A 25,030-nucleotide genomic window follows, 5' to 3' on the forward strand; every position below is an offset into this window, starting at 1 on the left:
TCCTCATCTAGAATTAAATTGAAACATTATTAATTGAATCGTAATTAATATATTTAAAATAAATACACGATACATGTATACATTTTTGAAAGTCCAGATCAATAGTTGAATCATAGTGTATTACAATAATTATAATAATGCACTAGAACTCGACACAAAATCCAAACATACATTTATACTGTATCTAATGTATCTCCTCCGTCGGCTGCAGTTCCAGACAGTGTCCTGAGGGCGGCGCTGTAAGAGCGGGGAGGGCGGAGGCCGGTGCAAAGGGGGAGGAGCCTCGGCATCATCGGGAGTAAAGTGACCAGCTCTCGGTGTTTGGGAGAGACCGAGCAGGCGCTCACATCTCGGATCCTCCGCCGCCGCGCACGCACGCACACGCGCTTGTCAAGTCCACTGTACTCGCCTGACACACGTGCACACGCGCTATTGTCGCCTCGTACCATGCACGAGCAGTCACTGCGGGATAAAGACGTTCACGCGTGAAGGAGCGTCGACAGGACTTGGACGCCGGGGCTGGAAAAAAAAGAAGGGGGGACGGAACCAGCAACCGTCGCCGAGGTGAGTGTGACAACAGCCGTCGGACGTGCATGTGGAGGGAGGGGGGATCTGGAGAGTAGACCTCGGGCCGAACCTTGACCTCGGAGCATGAATGGATGGATGGATGGATGAGGAGCTGTGTTGTGCGCAAGCGCTCCTGAAGCAAGAGACGCAACAAAAGTTCAAGTGGACCCTCGTGTGACCAAGAACCAAGAACCAGCTGCAGGACCGACCCGGGTCAGCAGGTCTGATGAGAGAGCGGGTTATTTCCCATCAGAAAATACGTCAAATCCGAAATTTGAACCTGCGTCAACCATCACTAAATAGCCTAAAAACACTCGTTTTTATGTCCAAAAACTTCATTTTTTTTAACTTACATTTGTGTTTTTAAACGTGGTTTAGTTCTTACGCATTATTATTGACGTTGTCATTTAAAAACTGTAGGCAGAAACTGAAAACTTGAACAAAAAACATTATTTATTTAAACAAACGATCAAAAAACTAATATGAAAGATTAAGTCTGTCTGATAATCAAGTTCTTACAGCTAAAAAAGTGTAAAACCTACATTTATTTGGTTTTATTCTTGGAGGAAAAAAACCTTCAATTCACTCTTGTTGTATTAAAGCAGTGCCGGTGTTGCCACCATGCTGCTCCAACTCTTCAAGTGTTGAGAACCTGAAAGTCTATTTTACAGTATGTCTACTTCTGCTGCACTAAAGATGTTGTACTACATGCTTTTAGTTAAAAAACTACATCTTCTACGTAATTTTTGAAAACCTGTAACTGTACACTAACGCTTGTTTATCGCTATTGAGATAATTCTGTTGTTACTATTATTATTTTACATTAGTTGCTATAGTCGAAGCTCATCTAAAGGCTATTCGTGCGTCTTTAAATTGAGTAACCAGTGACTTATTTGACCCTTTTATGACATGCAAGTATTTTTTTGGCTCATCGATCCGTCAGAAATTTACGAGTCGCCTTCAACCCGCGCTATATTTAAAGCGTCGTAAATGTGTGGCCGTCATTGACTGCTTTGTTCTTCATAATAACGTGGGAGAAACAACTTAAGAATGACGCACTGTTGAGAGCGAGGATTCTCAACACTGTTTTTAAAAAGATTATATAAAAAAAGTGGATAATTCTAACTGTAACTCCTTACTATGAATCCAACTGTTTTATGAATGAATAAGATATAAATGGAAAGCTAGTATTGCGACGTCCTTACGACCAATACCACAAGATTTCAAAGGGAAAAAATGACAATGAAACATGGATTAAACAATATTTCTTAAATTATATTTATTTACGAACACATACTTTTTTTTTGATGACAATACTATATAATACTATATATTATAATTCTGCTCCATAAATCTAACTCGCCTGTCTCAAAATCGCTATCTGGGTTTCGGAAAAATCATGACAAAAAAAAGTAGGATTTTCAATGTTAAATGTACTCGGATGACAAGTTTTTTTTAAAAATTGAATTAAAAACGACAATAAACCAAACTTTAATTCTGCACCGAGAATACGACTGATTTCACGATGTCCTCGGAAATATGTGTATTGTCGTCGCCACGAACCTAGCTAGCGTTTTTTAATCGTATTTATTCACCCAACACAGGTCAGTTTGATTCATGGTGCAGAATTTTTTTTCGGATTATCGTATATTTTTTTTTTACGGAAAAATGTAATGCACTGTGTTTCAATGTTGTAACGGTGAAAATCGTAAAAAAAAAACAAACGCAGATTTTATGTCTTATGTTTTGGTCGCGAGAACATCACAGATATTACTACACATATTTAGCTTATTTATTCACTGACAAAGTTTTTGATTTATTGTGCAGAATTACAGTTAAGACTATGGTATGTTTTTTTGTATGATCGTAAAAAATGAATTTCATTTTTTTAAACTTGGATTATCTCAAAAAAATCACTTTTTTATCGTATATTTTAAACGTCATAAGGGCGCAACACGCTCTAGCTAGCGATTTCTATCTTATTTATTCTATTATTTATTCACACGTCTCATCGTCGTGACGTGTTGTTGTGACTTGGCTGTGAAGGATATTTTCGCGAGCTGCCACTGATCCACCTATGACAAGCCAGGGTTTACTTCGGCTGCCAGGCGAGAAGCTTCCGATGATGCCATGATGTCATAATCGGGAGATCCACATTTAGCTTTTTTATCCGATATCTGTCTCGTGGTGCGTGGAAATAGACGAGCGGCCCACTTCCTTAATGAGAGCTATTATTTTAACCTGGCGCGTATCTGGGCCAGTTCCTTCAATGGCGACATTTGAAAACCTCGGTAGTAGCCCCCCCCTCGTCAATCAAGGGTTGGGGATTAAGGGCTTCTGGTCCTGGTCCTCCCTGAACAGACAGGGAGATTTGCACCCGATGAGGTAAAACAATGCGTTTGCCTCTGAGCGGGGGGACATTTAGCAGAGGGCTTCTCGCCTCATCTGCTGCGTATGACAGAATTGTCTCTGCATATCTAAAAGAGCCAGACAGTGCCGGTGGATGAGTCCGCTTGCAGGGAAAAATAGAAAGTGTTTTTTTTTCAGCTGACATCTCTGTGATACAGAGACGTAAAAGCACCAGAGACTGACGTAGAAACCGGAAATGGTGGACGGTCCCTGGGGAGGATTTTATTGGTGTGGTCAAATTTTTAGTAGAGTGGGTTTAATACTTTGCTCTCCGATTATTTCGATGCTAAACTTATCCTGTAAATACAACGTTTCTCTGGTACTTAAGCGTCACCACTTGTAGAAAATGTGTAGAGAATTGAGATTATGGGATTAAGATTCAATTTTATAGACTAATATCAAAACATATAAAGACAAAAACAACGGCTATAAACTGTATATATAACTGCTAAAACCATGTTTTTTTTTTTATAAAAAATTGTATTTGAGGCCCAACAATGTTGTCGGTATTGATGTATTAAAAGTATCAGCAAAATTTGCATGAAAATATTTATTTTAACCCTTACATAAAATTAAATAAATAAAATTGCAACCTTTGCGATATGAGTTTTCAATTGGGATTTTTTTGCTAATGCAATTAATCAAAAGTCCGCAAATTTGCAGGTTGTTTCTTTTATTTTTTTGCAGACTGCAGAAGGGTATTTTGAATACTTTAAAATAGTTTTGGACAATTCCATTTCTTAGATTATTTTTATTTTTTTATTTTCGCTTTTTTCAGTTTTATTTTTGACATTTGTATCTAAGTAATACTTTTTAATAACTCCAAATCCACCACACTGAGAATAAAACAAGTATACAAAAACAATATATGACTGACCATAAATGGTTGACAAGCAAATATTCAAAGTGACCCAAAGATTCTTAAAAACAAATGTGTCTTAGGTATCCCTTGTTGTCTCTGGATCAAGATGAACGACCTCCATGGCTTCAATAAATACATGTGCAGTGATGGAGATCGTTCACTTTGACCCAGAGATGACACAAGAGATGCCACAAACACATTTGTTTACGGGTCATCTTGACCCGGAGGGTGGGTTAAAATGGTTAATCAAATATGCAGTTATATATTGTTTTTGTATAATTGTTTTTATTCTCAGTGTGTTGAATTTGGAGTTATTAAAAAGTATAACTTGGATAAAAATAGCATAAATATAACTGGAAAACTGTAAAGAAAATACAAAAGAATCCCCAAAATGGAATTTGCTAAAACTCTATAGTATTAGTATTGGAAATACCCGTCTGCAATTTGATAGCAGTCTTTCAACAACATAAACAACATGTAGTATCAGCGTAACAACCAAACTCGGAATGAGCGAGTCACACAAGGGAGAGGGGGATGATAACTTCTGTTGGCATCTGTGAACACTGATTAGGTTGAAAAGATTGTCGTATGGATGTTTGTGTATTTGCAGAAATCATTTTTAAATTGCAGAACACTGTAGTATTCTACCACTTTATACAAGTCAGGATACACTGGAATATATAGAGTCCAGTTTTTCTAGTTGCTAACGGGGCAGTGAGGCACCTTTACAAACCATACAAACGAATAACAAATCCTTCAAGTGCTGCCTGAATCCTGATGGAACTGATAACAATTCATCACTTCTTTGTTTGACTATCACGGAAATGGCATGAAAATACTTTCCTAGACTTTTGTATTAAAAGATGTTGTGCGACGATCGCACATAAGAGCAGGTGATGTCATAAAGAACGTGTTATTGTAGATGGATGGCGCTAGATAGATGGATAGATGGATGGCGATAGATGGATGGCTGGAGCTAGATAGAGAGATAGCTAGATAGATGACGCTAGGTAGATGGGTAGATGGAGCTAGATAGATAAGTAGATGGAGCTAGATAGATGGCGCTAGATAGATGGATAGATGTAGCTAGATAGATGGCACTGGATGGATAGATAGATGGATAGATGGCGCTAGATAGATGGAGCTAGCTAGATCGATAGATGGATAAATAGATAGATGGCTGGAGCTAGATAGAGGGATGGATAGATGGAGCTAGATAGATGGGTAGATGGAGCTAGATAGATGGCACTGGTTGGATGGATAGATGGATAGATAGATGGCGCTAGATAGATGGTTCTAGATAGATAGATAGATGGAGCTAGTTAGATGGCGCTAGATAGATAGATGGTGCTAGATAGATAGATAGCGCTAGATAGATAGATAGATGGTGCTAGATAGATAGATAGATAGATAGATAGATAGATAGATAGATGGAGCTAGATGGATGGCGCTAGATGGATAGATAAATGGAGCTAGATAAATGGCGCAAGATAGATAAAGCTGGATAGATTTTTATTTGAAGTCTCCTCAACCCTGGATAAACAACATAAAAACGGCGATTATTTGTCGGTACAGGAATCGAAAAAAACTTGAATCATTCGAAAACCAAACGTGTAACAAACTACACATTTTTTCAACATTCTTCCTATTTATTGTATCTTTTCAGAAGCAGCGAGCACAGAAAATCAAGTTGTAGTCGAGCACAGCAGGATTCCACTGTCAACACTCCCGGCATCTTTTCATCTGCTTGACATCATAGTAGCTGATAGAATAACCTTTTTTTTTTTTTTTTTTTTTTGTGGTTAATACGAGGATTCCTGCCCTTATTCCAGCAGCTGGAGCGCGGATAACATCCCTGTCAGGATTTATCAACGCGAAAATGATGTCACGTTCTGCAAGCCTAGCTCGAAACACAGCCCCTCGTTTACGGAGAAGCCTCTCCTCCTCCTCCTCCTCCGCGGATTTGCGATTCCTCTTGTCTGTCACAAGCTTCTCTGCAATAAACTTGATCGGGGGGATAATCCGTCTATATCAAACATGATTTACCTTGGCCCACTGACCCGGCTTTGGCCGCTGGAATTCATTTAGAAAATTACCCGGAGACGTTTATCCTATTAACAAAGGCCAAGCGTAAAACGACTCCTGTTGTCATGGTCGACAAATTACAATACCGCTCCTCGAGGCCGTTATTATTTTTGAGCATGTTTTTTTTTTTTTCCTTCCTTCTCCGAGCTTTCCTCCTGGAAGGATGAGGGACTTAGAGAGTGCACAGAGGGTTGGGCAGATGAAAAGCTGTACGTTGTTGTTCTTGGATGAAGTTGTGATCCTCTGGTTTTCGCCTCGGGCGATGCACCGCGGTTGAAAGGAGTCCTGAGAACAAAAAAAAAAAAAAGGAGTCGAGGTTCCCCTCCTCTTGCAAATATAACTGCAAAAAAAAAGAGAGACCTGCGGTTTTCGCATAAGCGTCGCACGTCTCGGGGTGCAAGGAAGCGGCTCGGATGTCGCCGACTGTTCCCAGAGATTGTGTTTGCACTCGCGCACGACTTTCAAAATAGAAGTGTCTGTGTGTTAAGTTGGCTGTAATGCAGATTCAGTTCTGAGCCGGGGAGAGAGGTGTCACGAGGCCGACGGGGATGATCACACCCCCCCCACCCCAGGCTCAAAATCTGTTCGATTTATCTTACCAGTGAAGGAGTACACTGTGCCCCCGAGTACACTGATCCTAGTTTGTGTATTGTGTTATATATCTTATGTAGTGTATTGCTAATTTTAAAAGATTGGACCAATAAAACTAAAAAAAAATATATAGAATTGATCTTAAAGATCTTTAAACTTCAATTGTAATTATTCATTTTGTATTTATTAATATAACCCCTAATCTTATGAATATTTTCACTCAAGTGAAGTCCCAAAATGCACTGCAGCAATCCGTGCATTTAAAGCCAATCAAGCATTTATTGATTTATTTATTTTTCTTTTGTAAGTGCATATGGATCTATATCACGATATAAAACAATCACTTGAATAGGTCTCAATTTTAAAAGGTATATTTTCCCCCCAAGTAAATTCCCAAAATGCACTGCAACAATACAAGCATTAAAAGCTAAATATCGAAGTCTATGAGGATATTTTACCATGTGGACATTTTTCAATTATAAATGTTATTATTTTGTACTAAATAATATAACCTGTGATTTCATGAATATTTTCACCCAAGTGAAGTCCCAAAAAGCACTGCAGCAATCTATGCATTTAAAGCCAAATATGTAAGCATTTTTGTCAGTGTTTCAAGTGTTTTATTGTGATGTACTGTATATCAATATCCACTAACACAGAAAAAAACAACATAAAATGCTCTAATATTTGGCATTTATAAAAAATGTTATGCTTGTATTGTTGCAGTGCATTTTTGATGGGGGCGGGGAATATTCCTTTTAAAATTGAGACCTATTCAAGTGATTGAATATTGATATATATCACAATATAAAACAATCACTTGAATATGTCCATTTTGAAAATAAATATTCCCCGCCCCCACGTGAAGTCCCAAAATGCACTGCAGAAATCTATACATTTAAAGCCAAATTCAAGTATTTAATGATTTCTTTTTTTCGGTGTAAGTTGATATTGATATATATCACAATATAAAACAATCACTTGTATAGGTCCCAATTTTATAAGAAATATGTTCCCCCTAGTTAAGTCCATAAATGCACTGCAACAATACAAGCATTAAAACGGTTATACAATTGTAATATGCTTGATGTTTGGCCTTTATTTTCTCTATATAAATCGATATTGATACATATACAAGTGATTGTAATAAGTCCTAATTTTAGAAGACATATTTCTCCACCCAATTGAAGTCCCAAAATGCAGTGCAACAATCTAAGCATTTAAACGGTTTTAAAAGCCAAATACTGAATTCTATGAGGATATTTTTCCACGTGGAATTTAATGTTTATCAGGATATAAAAGGAATTTTTCTTTTTCTGTAATGCTGGTAGTCCCTTTCTCCGTTATTAATAATTTATCTGAACCATCTGTTTAATTTCTATTAAAGCAATTATAAAGACCAAAAATCCAAGCGTATTACAATTGTTGAACTGAAGATGCTTCTGGGATGAACCTTAAACTAAAATGAAAGTATATGAAGTGATTTGAAGTGAATTTTCAGTTTTGTATTTGTAATTTCTATCTAAAGATATTTGCATGCAGATGAATTGCTTACATTCAAGTATCTACTATTCATCACTTTGAAATCTAATCTATTATCTCTATCTTTTAATAGTGTGAATAAATCTGTGCGGGTGTTTGCCCAAACATAATGACCATTTAGCGAATGAATTTAATAGCATCAATTTTGTGTAGCAACAGTGGGTTTGGATTTCACCGGCGCTACCAACTGTCTAATCTGTGAACTTGGCATTCACTCTTGATGGAACTGAAGTCGTGTTGAGAAAATAAAATGGTTCTCTCGGTCAAGAATGTTATTCTCGACTCGAGATCAAAGAGAAAAACAAGATATTCGCCATAGATAACATCTCTACAGTCAGACCCTTAACTAGTTTCATTGATTGTAAAGTGGAAAAATCGTGAACTAAAAATCCACTCGCGACATCTGCGGTCCATTGTGGACAATCACTCGTTTAACATATAGAATAATGAGAATCAGGTACAAGTATAAGAAGCTCATGTTTCGACTGTAATTGAAGACTTTCTTGTAGAAGGACCATTAGCATCTTTCTGTCGATGATTTCCATACAGTGCTTGAGTGCAAGTACCTCTTGATGCTGAAGTGCATGTTCGAGCGACATGGCACTTTGCATATAAAGTCGGTGTAAAACGCATTAAAGTCAAAGGAGAGTCGAAGGCGATTCATTAAGGTTTTGCCTCGGGAGCTAAGATGGAGATAAAAAAAATCCCACATTGTAAACAAAAACTGGGACGATAATGCTGATTTCTTATTTTTTTTAACGATCCGCTGTCCTGTAGAAAAAAGTTTTCTAACTTAGTGTCCATTTTCAAAATGATGATGATTCCTTGCTCATTTTTTATCCCTGCTTTTATATGTGAAATTACAGTATATTAGTTTTTTATCCCTGCTTTTATATGTGAAATTATATTTGTTTTTTATTCCTGCTTTTATATATGAAATTATATTTGATTAGAGTATTATATTACAGTATGAATTGAAGTAGGTTATTAAATCTAAGGTAAAACAAGGCAGTTTATTGAGGATTTAAACCCCAATTTTTCAGACTTTCTCAAACAAATTTGAATAATCTACTCATTTTCGGCCGCTTGGTCCCTTATGCGAGACGGGGGCGGGGCTGGAGCCTATCCTTGCTTCTTTGGGCGAGAGGCCAGGGACACCCTGGACAGGACCTCGGTCTCTTATAGGACACAAAAAGACATACAACACACACACACACTCATACCTATGGACAATTTCCAGATATCCTGAATGAACCCCTGTCGTTTTTTTGGATCCAGATAAACGTACAAAGGTAGTAGGTGGCTCCCCTGGAAGCGAACCTGCAACCTTCCAACGTGTGCTGTCAATACAATACAAAAAAAAATGAATGAATGAATAAATAAATTTGAAGTTTGAAAAAATGACAGTTATTTCGATAAACTCGAAAAATAACTTCAATAAACTCGGAAAAATGTTCTTTATAGCAAGCAGAAACCTCAAGCAGAACCAGACTCATTATGGACGACTTTTACTGTAGAGAAAAAAGTTTTGATTCTTTTTAAAGTTTGAATTAGTTCTTGGACGGATTCCATTTCAGTGTCGAAATCCAACCATGTTCCCCTTCCTCAAAGTTTCTTGTCTTGTCCGGAAATACCTTAATATTCCCAAAAATACATGTATCTGGCATAAGTCTCTTTGTTTTTGACATCGTATAAGAGGTCCAATGAGATCGATGTCCTAGATTAGAAATAAACTTCACTAATAAAAAAAAAAGATGGATTGTTCTTGCTAACTTGGCTTATACTGATTTTTCCTCTGACACGGACAACAAAGCTATCATGTTCCCATTAGCCAGTTGCGCTACTTATTTCACCACATGAGTCCAGGAACGCCACGTCCCACCAGCCTGCATGTACAGTACTCGCTTGTTATGGCACACTCGCTAGAGGAAAAAAAAGCTTTTTTTATCTCCCGCATTCACGCCGAGGAGTCGCTACAATCTTTGCATCACATCATCTAAACTGCACACACTTCATCTGTGACCTGCACTTGAGATTCGACTCAGGAAATGCATTGATCGCGCTGGATTTTTAAGGATGTTTTTGGCCGTGTTGATCATTAAAAGGTAACGCACTCTGTCGGGAGTCGGTTGTCTGCGAGCCGCTTTGATACCCGCATGATGAAAGCGCTTTTTTTTTTTTCCTTTTTTTTCCCAAAAGAGGCGGGGATGTGGACAAGGCGCTCTTAGTTTTGTGGTAATCTCTTCAAATGAAAGCTTGGAAAACGTTTTGATTCAATATCTTTTTTTTTTGGACATGCTCGAGTTTTTTAAGCTACTATTTTTAGTTTGTAATTATAATTGCTGAAATTGCTTTTTCTTTTTAAATTCAACTAAGAAATATGTTCCATGTTTCACTTTCAGATGGTGTTGAACTGGGGATTGAATAAACAATTCACGCCAACCAGCCATAACATTATGACCACCAGGTTTACCCAATTTATCCATCTATTTTGGCGTTGAGACCAAATTTTTCAATTGATTTAGAAAAAAAAATGATGTCTTTGTGTGGTAGAACAATTTCATTATTCAGGAAATCATACTGACTTAATTTTGGCCTTTTTAAAATAAATAAATTAATGTATTACCTCCCCCAAGGACTACCTTGATGGTCTACATTTGTTCCGTGCAAAATAACTCATTTAAACACATTTCACTTTAATTTGTAATTTCATCTTGGTTTAGAAATGCATTGAAGAAATCATACATGTTTTTAATCGTTTAATTGTTTAAAGTTTCTAGTACAACACTGCAAAAAACGACAGAAAAATCTGTGAACTTTGGAAAATGTTTTCACAACACAATCTGGAGCTTGCAATCCATGCATTTCTGTCTTCTCTTTTAGACTATTGTAACAGTTTATTTCCGTGTCTAAACAAGAATGAGCTGTCTCGCCTGCAGCTAATACAAAACTCAGCCAGAACTGCAGCCAGAATTCTAACCGGCTCTAGTAGGAGAACTCGCATTTCCCCGATCCTTAAAACCCTGTATTAAAACCTTTTTTATTTGTGCAGGCTTTTTACTAATTTTTTGGGACTTCTGCGTTTGTCTCTGTTGTCTTGGTCTTGGAGTTTTTAAAAATTATTTTTGTTTTTTTAACCGTGTATTACCTTTGATTGTTTAAGCGCTTTGTGACCCTGGTCTAGAAAGGTTCTTTACAAATAAGTATTACTTACTTGCATTGAAACTGTCTGAAATACTGCTGAGTTGACGAATCACAATTCCTGAATAATTTAATTATTTTTTGTTTGTGTCATTAGAAAATAATGTGAAACGACTCAGAGGTACTTGCTATCCCTGATCTTTTATTCTGCTTTTTTTTTATTACCTTTGCAAAGCAGTGAAATATTAAACATCATAAAACAAAAAAGGAGGTTGCAGTGTTGAGGTTTAACTCTAGCTGCTATGCTAAGGACGAAAATGCAAACGCAATTTTAAAGAATGATGGTGTTTCTAGTTGTAAGATCGGACTACAAAAAAAAGCACTTTTACAAAGCTACCGTCTGTAGCACCAAGAATGGAAAATATCCCTATAATTCCTGCTTCAATTATTCCCGGTTCATCTGAAGGGCCCAAGAGCTTGTTGGTATCTGCCAAGTTAGCTTCAAAAAAGTACATGTTTCAGTTATTATCCACATCTTGTTACCTTCTCCTTCTGTGCTTTGGGTGCTTTGGATCCTTTCGAGACTCATTGTCATCTTTTCAAAACAGTTTTTGGGAATCGCACCAGCTCTCTGCGAGCCAGGCGCCACTGCTCAAAAATCGCAGGGACCCATTAGGCCTGGCCGGACGAGCTGACACCAGACGAGAGCCAGAGCCGAGGGCCAATGTTTTTCAAACAACTACCTTATGTGTGATTGTTGTGCCGACACATACGGAACCCATAATTCCAGGGGAATTCGGGGACGCGTAGTGAGAAGTATTCGGACCCCCTGGAGTCGTCGAGGCTGTGGTGGGGTTGTCTCTCGATGGGGGGGTTTCAGAGTAACCCTGTTAAGCCCTTATGACGACACTGCACTTTTGCATCGCTGGAAAGAAAGAGGACATGGAAAGTCTTTCATTCGTTCGCTGCTCCTCAAGTGGCTGCCATGTTTTCTGCTGGCTCCCATTACGCCCGGCTGCAAGTGTATTTCTGCTCCGAGGGTATTTTGACAGCCACGGCTCCCACGGGGTGGCTTTTATGAACCTTAGTCATTTTAATAAGGTGTACTTTACTATCTCATTCCTGCTTCGGAATAAACATCATCTATAAAATCTGGATGTGCTTTTTTTTTTTGGCTCTGGCAGAAGGAAAGAGGCAGAGATTCCAGCTCTGACTTTACCGTACCCTTAAATGGGAGGTCGCGATGTGTAATAAATCATGAAGTAATTGAATCATTGTCGGAGATGTCGAGGTTCGGTTTCTTCTACGCGTGGAAAGTGATCAACTCTCAAGTCAACGCGCATTGAATTGTTCTCTACAAACATTCCTACATATTTTCCCTGTCTTTTATTAATAGGAATTTGTGAAACATCTTGGAGTATTATACGGGTGTTAATTGGCAAAGAATCTGGTGAAACGATATATTTTGCGATATTGCAATACTGTAGGAACGAGGATATATTTGTTGTATTGTCAAGTACTTGACTCTGGTCTTCCAGAATTTATAGACCTTGTGACTCATTACAAATCCGTAACTGCTTTAATTTGTTTTGAAACTAAAGTTTTTCCAAAGCTCGGCTTTAAAAACTGCTTGGGTCGACTGTATCCTCTCGTCCTTAGTCATTGCCCGGGAACTTGGCGAATTCTTGACCTTTAGGACGTAGTGGCTTCCAACTAGTGGCCATAAGTGTAATTGCAACTAAAAAATGAACAAACACAGCAAATATTTTCATGTTTATATTAAATAAAAAGTCACGTTATTTTATTTTACACACACTTTGGCGCAATAAGAAGCATACAATGAATATTTTATCAAATAAAAAGCATTGAACAAAGAAAAAACAAGTACAGTATAGTGAAACAAACATTGCAATGTTTAAAGTAAGTGTATCTATTTTTCCCTCAAATCCCTAGAAGGTTTTTTTTTACCGTCACATCTCACCAAAACTCTAGAGAGAAATCGTCTTGCGCTGCTAATTATCCACGTCTTTCGTCTGACTGCGCAATTAGATCTTCATAATGTTGCTCGAAAATTTGGCTTCCGAAGACTTTCATTTACAACTGGGTGTTGGTTTGGATTTTTCATCCATGTAGCAGTTTTTTTTTTTTAAAACCCCCTATTTTCCTTCGTCTGTTTCTTGGCCCTTGTGTTCAGCTTTTATTCCGAGAAGTCAAGTTGTAAAACTGCCAATATGCGTTTTGATTTCACCAAAGTAAAAAACAAACACTAATTAGTATTTTGTTCACATGGAAGAAAAACCCATAAGTGAAGGATTATCACAGTGAGACCCACTTAGGAGTTTGATTAAAAACAAAAAAGGTTCAACAAGTTTCTCTGTTCATTATATTGATGGTAAAGTCGATAAAAGACAACCTTCGTAACATGAATATGTATCAACCCATGGTTGCTTGTTGCATCCTCGCCGACTAATCACTTTGATCATGAAAAAATAAAACATTTCTCTACATGAAAAAAAGAAAAGTGGGAAATAGTCAATGAAACACACTCATTTAGGCATTAAAAAAGTGCTGACTCGGGATTATTGAAAGTAAATAAACAGACCTTGCATAAAAGTAATTCAAAATAAGAGGTAGGGTGAGAAAAGTAACACAAATCTAATCCACATTTAATCCACAAATATTAATGGCGTGAATAGAAAGGCGTGAAAAAACTTGTCTTTGAAGTAATCATTTTATATTTACAGAAAGGATTATAGATGGAATTCACCAGTATGGGCAACATTAAGTTATGGGCATCTAAGTAGTATATATGTATATAAATATCATCATAGATATCGCATAATTCTTAAAATATCATGAATGTGATAAGAAAAAAGTGTATTATCATTTTATAATAATTTCTTTAAGATATTTAGCCCCAAAATAAAGCTGACAGAACGTTACATAAAGTCAGTCCTAAAAGAAAAAGATGTGATAACTACCAAGTCAGTTTAAGTTGCCTTTATTTTGGAATATTAAAAAAAATATTTTGTCTTTAAATTTAGAGAAAAAATGTTTTTTGCAAGAGGTTTTGGCTACTTTATATTTATGATCTGTTTTGGTTTATTAAGATTCAAATACCTATGTGTAAAACTAGTGATGGTCCGATAAAGCTTCAAGAAGCAGTGTCATTATTTTCACTAGATGGCCGTCTCTGCACTATTGTCCTTTGTTTTAATGTTCTAATGAAACATTTTTAAACACATAGCGCCACCTACTGACCTCTAAACAACATGACACTGTTTCATGAAGCTTCATCAGCCCATCACAATGTAAAACAAAACAGGGTTTTTTAAATAATAAAAAATGAACATGAAAATATTTACGGGGTTTGTTCATTTTTGTGTTGCAATTGCACATCTGGCCACTAAATGGAAGTCACTAGGTCATAAAGGTCAAGAATTCTGCGGGTTCCTGACTGAGGATGAGAGGACACAGTCAACTTGAGCAGTTTTTAAATCTAATTCTGGGAGGAAATTTTACTTAAAATTGAAATTAAAGATGGCAGCAGTCATTACGTGCTCCAAAGCTAAAGGAACAATCAAATTCTGCTAGATCCTGCTGATGACTGAGGACAAGAGGATAGTATTTAGCTGTCTACAGCTGCTTTTCAAGATGACATTTGGACATGCCTGTAGTTTGTTTTTCAGATTATTTAATTAAACATTTAAGTACCAGCACCAAGTAGAAAATGACATGTTATAAATCACATTTTTTTTTTGTTGAAAAATAAATATCACACTGAAGACATAATTAACGGCTTAATTAATTTAGATAATCAAGAATAAAAGTCACATAAACTTTTGAAAGTTACTTCAGAAAAAAAATTATCTTAGTTCCTACTTCTAGTCCCGAGACAGAGTGACTCTTTTTTTTTTTCCCTTCCTTTCTGCTGTAAAAGTGAAAACCCATCTCCTCCTTTATAGCTAAAACCATTTATATTTGCTCACAGGAAATGGAAGCTGCTCACAGCTACCACCACTTTGCATATAGTGAACCGACATATGAACATTTTCTTTCTTTTCCCTCCCATGTTTTTTTTAAAAGACACGATCACACATCAGAAGGAACAGTGTGTGTGCGTTTCTATGGAACACGGTCGTGTTTACCATATATTTATCTCATCACAGCTTCTTGATCGTGGCCCGTCTCCCAACCTTTCTCTCGCTGTAAAGCAGCTTTTTGTAGATGGGATTAATTAATTTTGGCAGCTGCCTCTCCCAGATCTCAATACCTGCGGCACAATGACCGAGGTCATTAATTGTATACCTTAATTACTGCACAGCATCTGGCAGACCATGAATCAGAAAAGAGGTTGTTTTAATTTTTTCTCTCTCATGCTATTTGTCAATCAGCCAGCTGCTTCTGCCAGCAACGATAATGTAAATTGGATGTCAAACCTGAGTCCCACGTTTCAACGCTGGATTGCGAAACCTTTGAGTCACGGCAAGATAAAGACACGTTACTGTAGAAATGTATAGGTCAAGAAATAAAGAAAATCAAACGAGGCAGAAAGGACTTTTATTATTATTTGAGACATCTAAAGTATCACTTTTACTGTTTTTGATTTTCGGAGTCAACGGATCCAACAGAATTTGATGTTTTGTCAGAGAAAACTTTGGATTCACGTGTATTCAAGAGTTATAATTGCTACATCAATGGTGTTTTACATGTTTGACTGTTTCCCGACTTAACTTTTTACATCTATGTTTGACCAATCATGATGAAAGGGGGCGTGGTCAAGGCTAGGAGAGCATAAAAAGGATTCCAAACTATCTCATAGCAAAGATTGACAGATGAAAGTACTTGAGCGGTAAAAATCCCTGCAGCAAGGTTGAATGCTTGCTTGGTCAGAATAGTAAACGTTTTTGCAACTTTCTCTCTTTAAAAACTCTTATTTGGGTTTTACTTTGTGGCATTGCAAACGTGTTCACACACCTTTGGATTGGTCTTTGATAAAAAAAAATATATATATATAATTATTTTATGTATAGGAAATACTAACCATTATAGGGCAATTAACATTTTCAGAATCTTACTTGCCAATAACCCGTATGTACCACCATGTTAGGATTGGATTTCGTGAGATAAAATCCATAGACCGATATATATATATTTTCCATCAATATTCAACAGTATTGTATTACTTCTTTTTTTTTTTTTTTATTCTTTGGAATTTTATTTTATTTATAATTTATTTAGGGACTTTCAAATCATACTTTGTTTCGTTTTCCAATAACTTTTTGAATTAAATATTAAAGTAAAAAAAAATATATATATATATTTTACAATTAAAATGCATTTCTTCAGTATTTATTCATTTTGGTGTCGCAATTACACTTCTGCAGTCACTACGTGCTCCGCAGCTGAAGGAACAATCAAATACTGCTAGATATCACTGATGACTGAAGACGAGAGGATAGTATTTAGCGGCTAAAGCTGCGTTAAAAGCTTGTGTTTGGGCATATTTTGTTTATTTTTTGTTTCATTAATTCAACCGAAAGAGAAACAATCACAAGATTTCACTGAAATTCAATGTCGTTATGGATATTGCGCAAGTGTATGGAAATATATTGTATCTAATCTTACCGATAGATTAGTGTATCAGTACAGCACTAGTTGACTCGATGTTTAACTCGCTGGGTTGAATGAACATAAACATACAAACGGAAAGATGTCGGCGAACACAGAAAAAACTCCAAAATCTTCAAATGGTTTTAAAACTTGATATGGAGTTGCTGTGATTTTGTAATTGGCAATTCTGAATCGTAAAGCAGCCTTATGTTCTGACAGCTGTGTGGTTTCACTTTAATAAATGCAGCTCTTCTGATGAAAATGTTGTGCTCTGACTTCTCCTCCATCTCACAATAATAGAAATACAATGACAGTAAACGAATGGTAAATCACCAGTAACTCTCCGCTGTATACGTTTAAACAAGTTTATTTTATTGTTGACAAATTTAAATAGTGTCAAGAGTCTTTATTGTCACCTTTCTTAACTTGCATTCCCCTGAGATGACCTTTGACCTGGAATTCAATGAGAAATATAGCAGGTTTAGCTTTATGTTCTGAACTGTTTTGCTAATGTTGTAGGCTAATAAATGTGTTCACGATCAGATATTAAATCAATTTTTCATTAAGAAGAACTGCTGCTCTCAACAGTTCACTTATAGGGTTGAGATTTTGTCCACTGATATCCTGGTTTAGCTTCCCTAACTACGATCCCTTCCTTCCCTTAGACAACTTTTACTGTTACCATTTTGACAGTTGATAAAACTTTAAAGGTATTTCCTGGTCCAGCCTATTATTACAGTTTTTAATGACGCGGCAATAATTGACCATTTCAAACAAAGTTGTTCAGGGTTTTTTCAGTATTTTGCGCTTTCTTTACACGACGAGTACCCCAAAGATGGCGACTTCCCAATTGATAACGCAGCGTAAAAATAAATCTTTTAGAAGCACATGAGTTGTCACTCTACTGTTTGGTTTAAACTCTTTGATCAAAGGAATACAATTCCTTGTGAAATCTTTGGGTAAAAGTGACCCGAAAGGCAGGAAATAAATGTGTTTGTTGTATCCCTTGTGTTGCCTTTTGTTTAAGACGAATGACCTCCAACACTGCATACTTGTATCTGGAAGCCAGGGAGGTCGTTCACCTTGACCCAGAGACGACACAAAGGGTTACCACAAACACATTTGTTTTCAGGCCTTTCGGGTCACCTTGACCATGAGATAACACAAGGGAAACCACAAACACATTTGTTTTCAGTCTTTCGGCTCACCTTGACCGTGAGATAACTCAAGGGCTGTTTAAAATGTCACTGTCTTGTTAGTTTCCAGTTGACAATATTGAATTGAATCTGATTTTGAAAATCTCTTGCAAGGTTTGCATCTCGATAAACAAGTAAAGCTGATTTTTCTAAGAACATTATTTCATTTTTGGTTGAACGAGCTAAATGATTGTCTAGACAGATCTGAGCAGCGTCATCACAGTTGTGACATAAAGACTCCCATGTTTGTGTAACTGGGCCAGAAATGAACGGGGGGGGTTAGTAAGAAGGCCGCGTTACTTAACCTCTTAACATCTTCACGGTTCATTGAAGTGGTCAGGCCATTGATTTTCACTGTTTATTTCCTTGGCTCCAGTTATTAAGTAGCAGCGAGAGCAAGACTCCTGTAGGAACAGACATGGAAGGTCGGAATTATCGCGCCGCTGAAATCGTTCTGTGTCCATTTTTAGCTTTTTCTTGATTTTCTTGAAAGGTTAGTTCACCCAAAATGCATTCATTTTCTACTCACCCTATTGTTGGCTGTGTTAAGATTGTTATCTTAGAGTATTGCGTTACTTAGTTATAGGCACAAATGTGTGTTCATTTTAATATAGCAACTTGAGCTCAGTTGTCTTCATCTTTGTCCAAAAAGACACTTAAAAACATCCAACTACCTCCATGATGCTCGTCTGTAACGTCCATCTTGTATTGAAGCCTCAACATGAGGAATTGTTGCCAAAAAAAGTAACATGTCTATATATTTAGCTTGTTTTGGCCGACATTGCTAGGCTAGCTGCTACACCAGCGTTATTTTTGTCCATAAATGACGCGGTTAAAATCCAAAAATACATCCGTGACGATCGTCCATAACATCCATCTTATATCATTGAATCATTGACATGAGGACTTGTTCCTGAATTTATTTAGTTTTAAGTCTATATTTTAAGCTTTTAGCGGGTTATAAGCCAAAATCTTGCTCACTGTTACTTGCAATGTGTTTAAAAATAACTTTGAATATGTGGTTATTTTAGTTTTTGTCAGAACAATTCCCAGTGTCGACGCTTTAATCCAAAATGGATGTTACAGACGTCACCATGGAGGTATTTGGATGTTTTTAAGTGTCTTTTTGGACGAAGATGAAGCCGAAGAAAACTGAGCTCCAATCGCTACATTAAAATGAACAAACATTTTTGTCTATAACTCTAAAAAGGAACAGATTACTCCTCAAATAATCCTAAACCTTAGTCGACATGAGGGTGAGTAGAAATTGAGTTTGAATTTGGGGTCAACTAACACTTCAGGCGTCACTTACTCATACTTTTAGCGTTAATTGATTCTTCATTTATTTCTCCAGTTCAATTCATTCTCGTACAACAATGAGTTTCAACCTTCACCCAAAAAAACGAAATGTCCTACTTGACGAGAGCTCCAGTGGCCGTTTTGACAATGGATCCAATGAGAATGGCAGCCAAGTTTGATTATTAATTGCGAGGCTGTATCTCCGGGGACGTAATTGGTGTCTGCTGATTGCGAAGCATTCTGATTAAGAAAATGCCATTAGAATTGATGTATTACGCTTCAGCTTTTTTTCTCTCCCTGCCCACAGTTACAGAGACGCTTCAATCAATCGCTAATTACACAAATGATTTATGAGCAGGCGGTATTTGGCAAGTTTGACGTAAAGAAGCGAGGACATGCATTTTCAAGAGACGTCATGAGTGACATTGGTGAAGACATGAAAAAAGGTTTTTATTAGCTTGATCCATTTTTATGTTTGCACTGACCTCCAGTAGCTGCTAGTAATTAATCACAAAAATATATAATATAAATTCACAATTTAGTGACTATGCACCAGCTTAGAAGTTTCCTCAGATGTCTGGCGAGGTCAAAGACAAATGAAACAATCATGTTAAAGAAATGTATGTAATCAATTATTTTTTTTATTTAAAAGCATTTAATAATTTAGATTTTAAAAGTGTAAAAAAAAAAAAAGAAAAGAAAATACAGCTGAAATAATTTGATGCATCTTAGAATATTGGACATTTAGAGAAAGTTTATTTGAAAATATATAATTAACCTTAAATTGATTTTTGTATTTGGATTAATAATCTTTAAGTAATAGTTGGTTCACGTTGCTGTCTCTCCTGGTTTCTTTTGCTACAAATCATGTTTTTATATACTTTTAAAATGAATTTTGAGAACATCATTTGCAGATTAAATACATAAAAACACCCCGTTATATGGAATATTCATTGAAAAAACATGAAACAACAACAACTGTTGTAGTTTATCATATAATACTATAATATTCAGCTGGTTTAGTAACAATATTTAATATTTACTTTTTTTGAATGTAGTGACAGAGCATCCACATTTTTTTATTTACATTTTTATCAATTTATAATTTGTTTAGAATTAATTGCTACGAAATTTAAAATAAATACAAATTAATGAAATTAATAAATCTTTGCTTTTAGGAATAAAGATGCTGATTAATGTGTGTTAAAATTCTCCAATACTCAAATGATACATTTGCAACATGAATAAACGAGCTACAATTTTCATTGGAAATTTTTTAGATGTAAAAATGTATGTCTAAAGAAGTATTTTAAGTATGATTTGCTCTTACTATTTAGTCACTACGATAATGATATATATTTTAGATGCAAAGTAGAAAAAAAAGCAATAGAATCCAAATTGTATCTTTTCTTCCAGGTTTTTAAAAACAACATTACATAAGTTGGATGGAACTTGCAAAGTAATAATGTAAAATAAATATATAGATTAAAATAGTTGTGGAAATTGAGTTATTTTATCCTCATTTTCAAGCAGTGGTGTTCTGTGTTTCTGCCCAGACACATACTGGCAACCGAGCCGCTAGTTTTCTGCCCAAAGTGGGTTAGATTTGGCTCCTGCATCCCCATGAATAAATGTATGGTCCTTTACGATGCCAGTTCTCCCACTATTTATTGGACTTGGACACCTTTATTCCTTCAGATTTAATAATGCACGAAACCTTTTTGGCAGTGTTGCATCATCAAACATATGTTTTGGTGAGACCCGCCGCTGAACCTCCTTCCGGCTCCAGACTTCTGCAGATGGCAGGAAGAATTGGTTTTTGTGTCAGCCAGCTACTGTATTCCATCATCTGGTTGAAAGAGATTTGGCAAAAGTGGCGATTTCCGGTTTTATTTTTGCAAAATCAGCGCGATTGCGAATGCACTCTTTAGAGATGGAAAGGCAGCTCCGTCAACAACTTCTCAGGCTCGCAGCGGCGGATATTCTTTCTAATAGCGACTGTTTAGTCTGGTGCGATGTGGGTTTTTTCAAGAAGGTCTGAGCAAAACATGCTGAATGAGCTTCCAGTTCACTTTTAACACCTTTTGAAAAAGATTCTTCATCTGCTTTGGCTGGCAGACAGATGGTTCGGCTTTGCAGCTCAATACTGGAAAGAAAAAAGAAAAAAAAAAACGTGTGTAAACGTGTTTTATTTCAAAGCGAAGAAATATTTTCCACCTGTTTTTGCGATGATTGTTTGAACATATGGACCAGGTCTGTCTATAGGCTGGGATAGGAGGCGTGACTTCTGGAGTTATTTGGCCTGTTAGGTTACTTATGTCGGACTTTACTTTTCCACTCAGACTCCACGGGGTCGGGAGGAGATCGATGTTGAACAACATTGCAGAGTATTATATCTTCCTTGAATAATGTATGATTTATTGCAGTTACCTTTGACAGGTTCTTAAAGAAAAGTGCAGATGGAAAATATTTTATCATTGTTTCATTTGAAGATTAGACTCTTTACTAAAATAATGATTTTTAGAAAGAAAAAAAAACGTAATAAACTAAGTGGTCGTACGCACAAAAAAACGTGCGGACTTACTTTTCCACGTTCATATGTATCAATAATGAAAAGGTTGTTAAAAAGGTCGGACTTCTCGACACGTTTAAAGGTTGCATACGTACTTATTTACTTGGGTGCATGTCAGCCTCACTAGTCATGTTGAGATGTTCAAAGAGTTACATTAACGATCAATATTATTTAAAGATTAACACACACAAGTGTTTGCAGTTACACCAGTGGATATTAAATCATTCACAAACTTATAAATATGTTTGCATTCATCAAACTGATCTGTATTGACTAAGAAAACATCGATCGTTTTATACTGAATATTTGAATCCGCTATTTCACGCTATTCAGAAAAAAATGTAAAGAAATGATGAGCTTTTTTTATAATATAACGAAGAAAATGATCAGCGTCTGATCCTTCAAGTCTTTCTCTACAAGAGTCACAGACGTTCTTTTGGAACAACATCACGTCCGTTTAATTAAACTGAAGCTGCAGAATGAAAGCAGTTAAAGCGTTAATTCTCCTTTTTCATTAAAATACAAACATTTACACCGGAGCTCATCTGCACCGATTCTAATTTTATTATGTGATCCAAGTCGGAAATATTTAAATGAACAAATATAAACTATAAATCCAGTTAAAATTCATGTTTTCGTCCTTTTATTTTGATCACGGAGAGAAAAATGACGGACTCTGGTTCATTCAAATATGATTTAAAATATGTAAATTAGGGCGTGGAAAGGGACGAACAAGTCAGTGATTAATTCCACGTTGATTTAATATATTTCTTGGAATAAAAAAGTTACTTTTTTTTAAATTGTTGAATAATTTAATTTCAAAAATCGAATATTTTAATTATTAATTATATATGTATTATATATATTTTTTAAACATAATCTGATTTTCTAATTCCAATGATTTTTAAATATTTTTTTCGACGTTTTGTATTTTAAAATCCCCGGGCGGCACGTGTGTGACCATCTGTATATATGTACCATTTTTACTTTTTAAAATGTATTTTGTTGGATTTAACTAAGTTAGATGAACATTAAATGATGGTAGTACATTCTAGCATAAAACATGTGTGTAATATAAATATTAACACGCTTGTAAAACGTAATCTTGGTATCAATAGAGAAAATTGAGTGATTTATATATATTCCAAAATACAGTATATAATTTAAATACATCAATTGAATCATTAATTTGTATCATATTTATTATTGGTATAGGTAGAAATATAATAAAATAAGAAAAGTTAAAGAGTTAATCAAGTCATGTTTAAAACTTGTCAAATAAATGTATTATTAATAACAATAATTTAAAAAAAATCATAGTAAGGGTAGGAAAAACATAATTTTAAGCTGTTAAATTATGAAAAATAAACCGTGAAATAAAACAATTAAAATGATAAAAGATTAATAATGCAAGTCGCCCTCGCTCCATATTTTCTGGACCAGGTCGGGTGGTGATGTCACCAACATTTCTCCTCCACTTCCTGTTGACACCAGTCTACACACTTTCAAACTTGATTCATCAGCACAAACATCCGACATCACTCTGATCTCATCGCCTGCGTACCTTTCAAGAAGCCTTTAATCTCCTGAAATGTCATCAGTTATGTGTGCGTAATCTTCAAATCTGTTCTCATCCTGACCTTTCAAACGGACTTGACCACTGTTGACTCTCCGGTCTCCGAGGACACTCTCCTAGTTATTGATGCACTTGGTAAACAACCACGTGCCGCTCTCGGGACATTATTTCCCCATTAGACGAGAAATTACACCCGTTATTTCACCCATGAAAGCCTTGTTGTTCTTCATTCTCCCAGGGAGCCCCTGTTTGTTTTTAATTCGGGGAAAACAATGTATTAGGATTTCAGGGTAATTTGGTCGGACTGCTCCGGTTTCCTCTAAACCCGTTTTTTTTTTTTTTATCGGCTTTGTTTCTGCAGGTGAAGACGACAATACTCCAAAGATCTAATTTGTCTGTGATGAGCATCCCCATCCACCAGAGACCAAAGGTACGGTAAGATATGAAAAGCTCATTATCACATGTCCCAACGATCCTCTTTAGTATGCTGATGTGGAGCCAATGCCGCCAGAACAAAAGCACCGAAGAGGTCGGTCAGAAATGGACCTGCTGATAACTATTATTTTCCCTGAAGTGGGTTTTTCTTTTGGTGGTTGTTTCCACTGAAGAGTTGGTCTGTAATTTTCACGTGTTGCTAAGTTGGCAGGAAAGTGGTTAAATATTAAATGAAATCAGATGAAGTGGGCCAAGAAAGAAGCAAACCTGGCCTAGTTTTGGTTAATATTAAAATGAATATTAGGAAAATTGAATGATTTTGTTATCCCTGGCTGGGAAGATGGAGCTTCATCTCTGCTTACGACGTTCAGAAAAACAGGCTTGAATAAATAAAGGCTAGTCCTCTTGGAGTAAAGCTGAGGTCAAGGGTCAAATAGAAAATAATAGTTCCCGTTTAGACGTTGTTTGAGTTTCTTGAATCCCGTCTATAGAGGAACTAAAAGTTGTATCTGTTTTATGACATTTTTACTATCATTGAGAGCCGAGGTCCCCAACCCCTAGGACCAGGGACCAGGACCGGTCCATGAGGAGTTTGTAAACAGGCGGCACAGAAAGAAAATGATTTATATTATTTTTGGTCTATCAATTATTACTGTCTTGAAGGTGTTTTGTTTTGAATTCTTTTTTTTAATTTTCTCTGAAGTAGCATGAGCCCTTGACTCTTGAGACTCGTTTCAGTCAAGTTTACTTGAAAATAAACCTTTAAACTCGTTGAAAAATGTGTTTATCAGTAATTATAATTCCCATGGTGCAAAAAGGGTTGAGGACCTGATCTGGAAAAGCACAAAGTGTAGACCAGGGGTCTCAAATTGGCTGATGGGCAACCCAGAGTTCAATCCTTGTCGAGGCTGGGCTGCCGGTTGGGGGGTCTTTCAGTGTTTTGTTTTTTTCTGCCGTCTTGGCTAATAATTGGATTTTTAATATGTTCTGGATTTTTTTGGTTGATTATCTTGCGATTTAACTGTGAATTTTGGCTCCTGTCTAACTGTTTTATTGTGTCTGATCCATCAACGATCTTTGATGTTTATTACTTTACCATCTGACATTGTATGAAAATGGAATCACTTTACTTGGCCAACATT

General features: G+C 36.3%; 1 protein-coding gene across 2 annotated transcripts in view; it reads left to right on the forward strand.

Moving 5' to 3' along the window:
• The first annotated feature begins 344 nt into the window (after window positions 1–344).
• The window catches only part of klhl29 (kelch-like family member 29), a 379,680-nt gene continuing 354,994 nt past the window's right edge, over window positions 345–25,030 (forward strand). Inside the window, exons 1-2 of one of the 2 annotated variants that reach the window (XM_087813067.1) lie at window positions 345–564; window positions 23,815–23,883. The gene's annotated coding sequence lies outside the window, so the exon portion shown is untranslated. Of the gene's footprint in view, window positions 565–23,661; window positions 23,744–23,814; window positions 23,884–25,030 lie in introns of those variants that run through there. The other variant, XM_087813068.1, reaches the window with a different exon arrangement.

This window comes from Callionymus lyra, chromosome 17, assembly GCF_982586985.1.
Source record: "Callionymus lyra chromosome 17, fCalLyr1.hap1.1, whole genome shotgun sequence".
Taxonomy (NCBI): domain Eukaryota; kingdom Metazoa; phylum Chordata; class Actinopteri; order Syngnathiformes; family Callionymidae; genus Callionymus; species Callionymus lyra.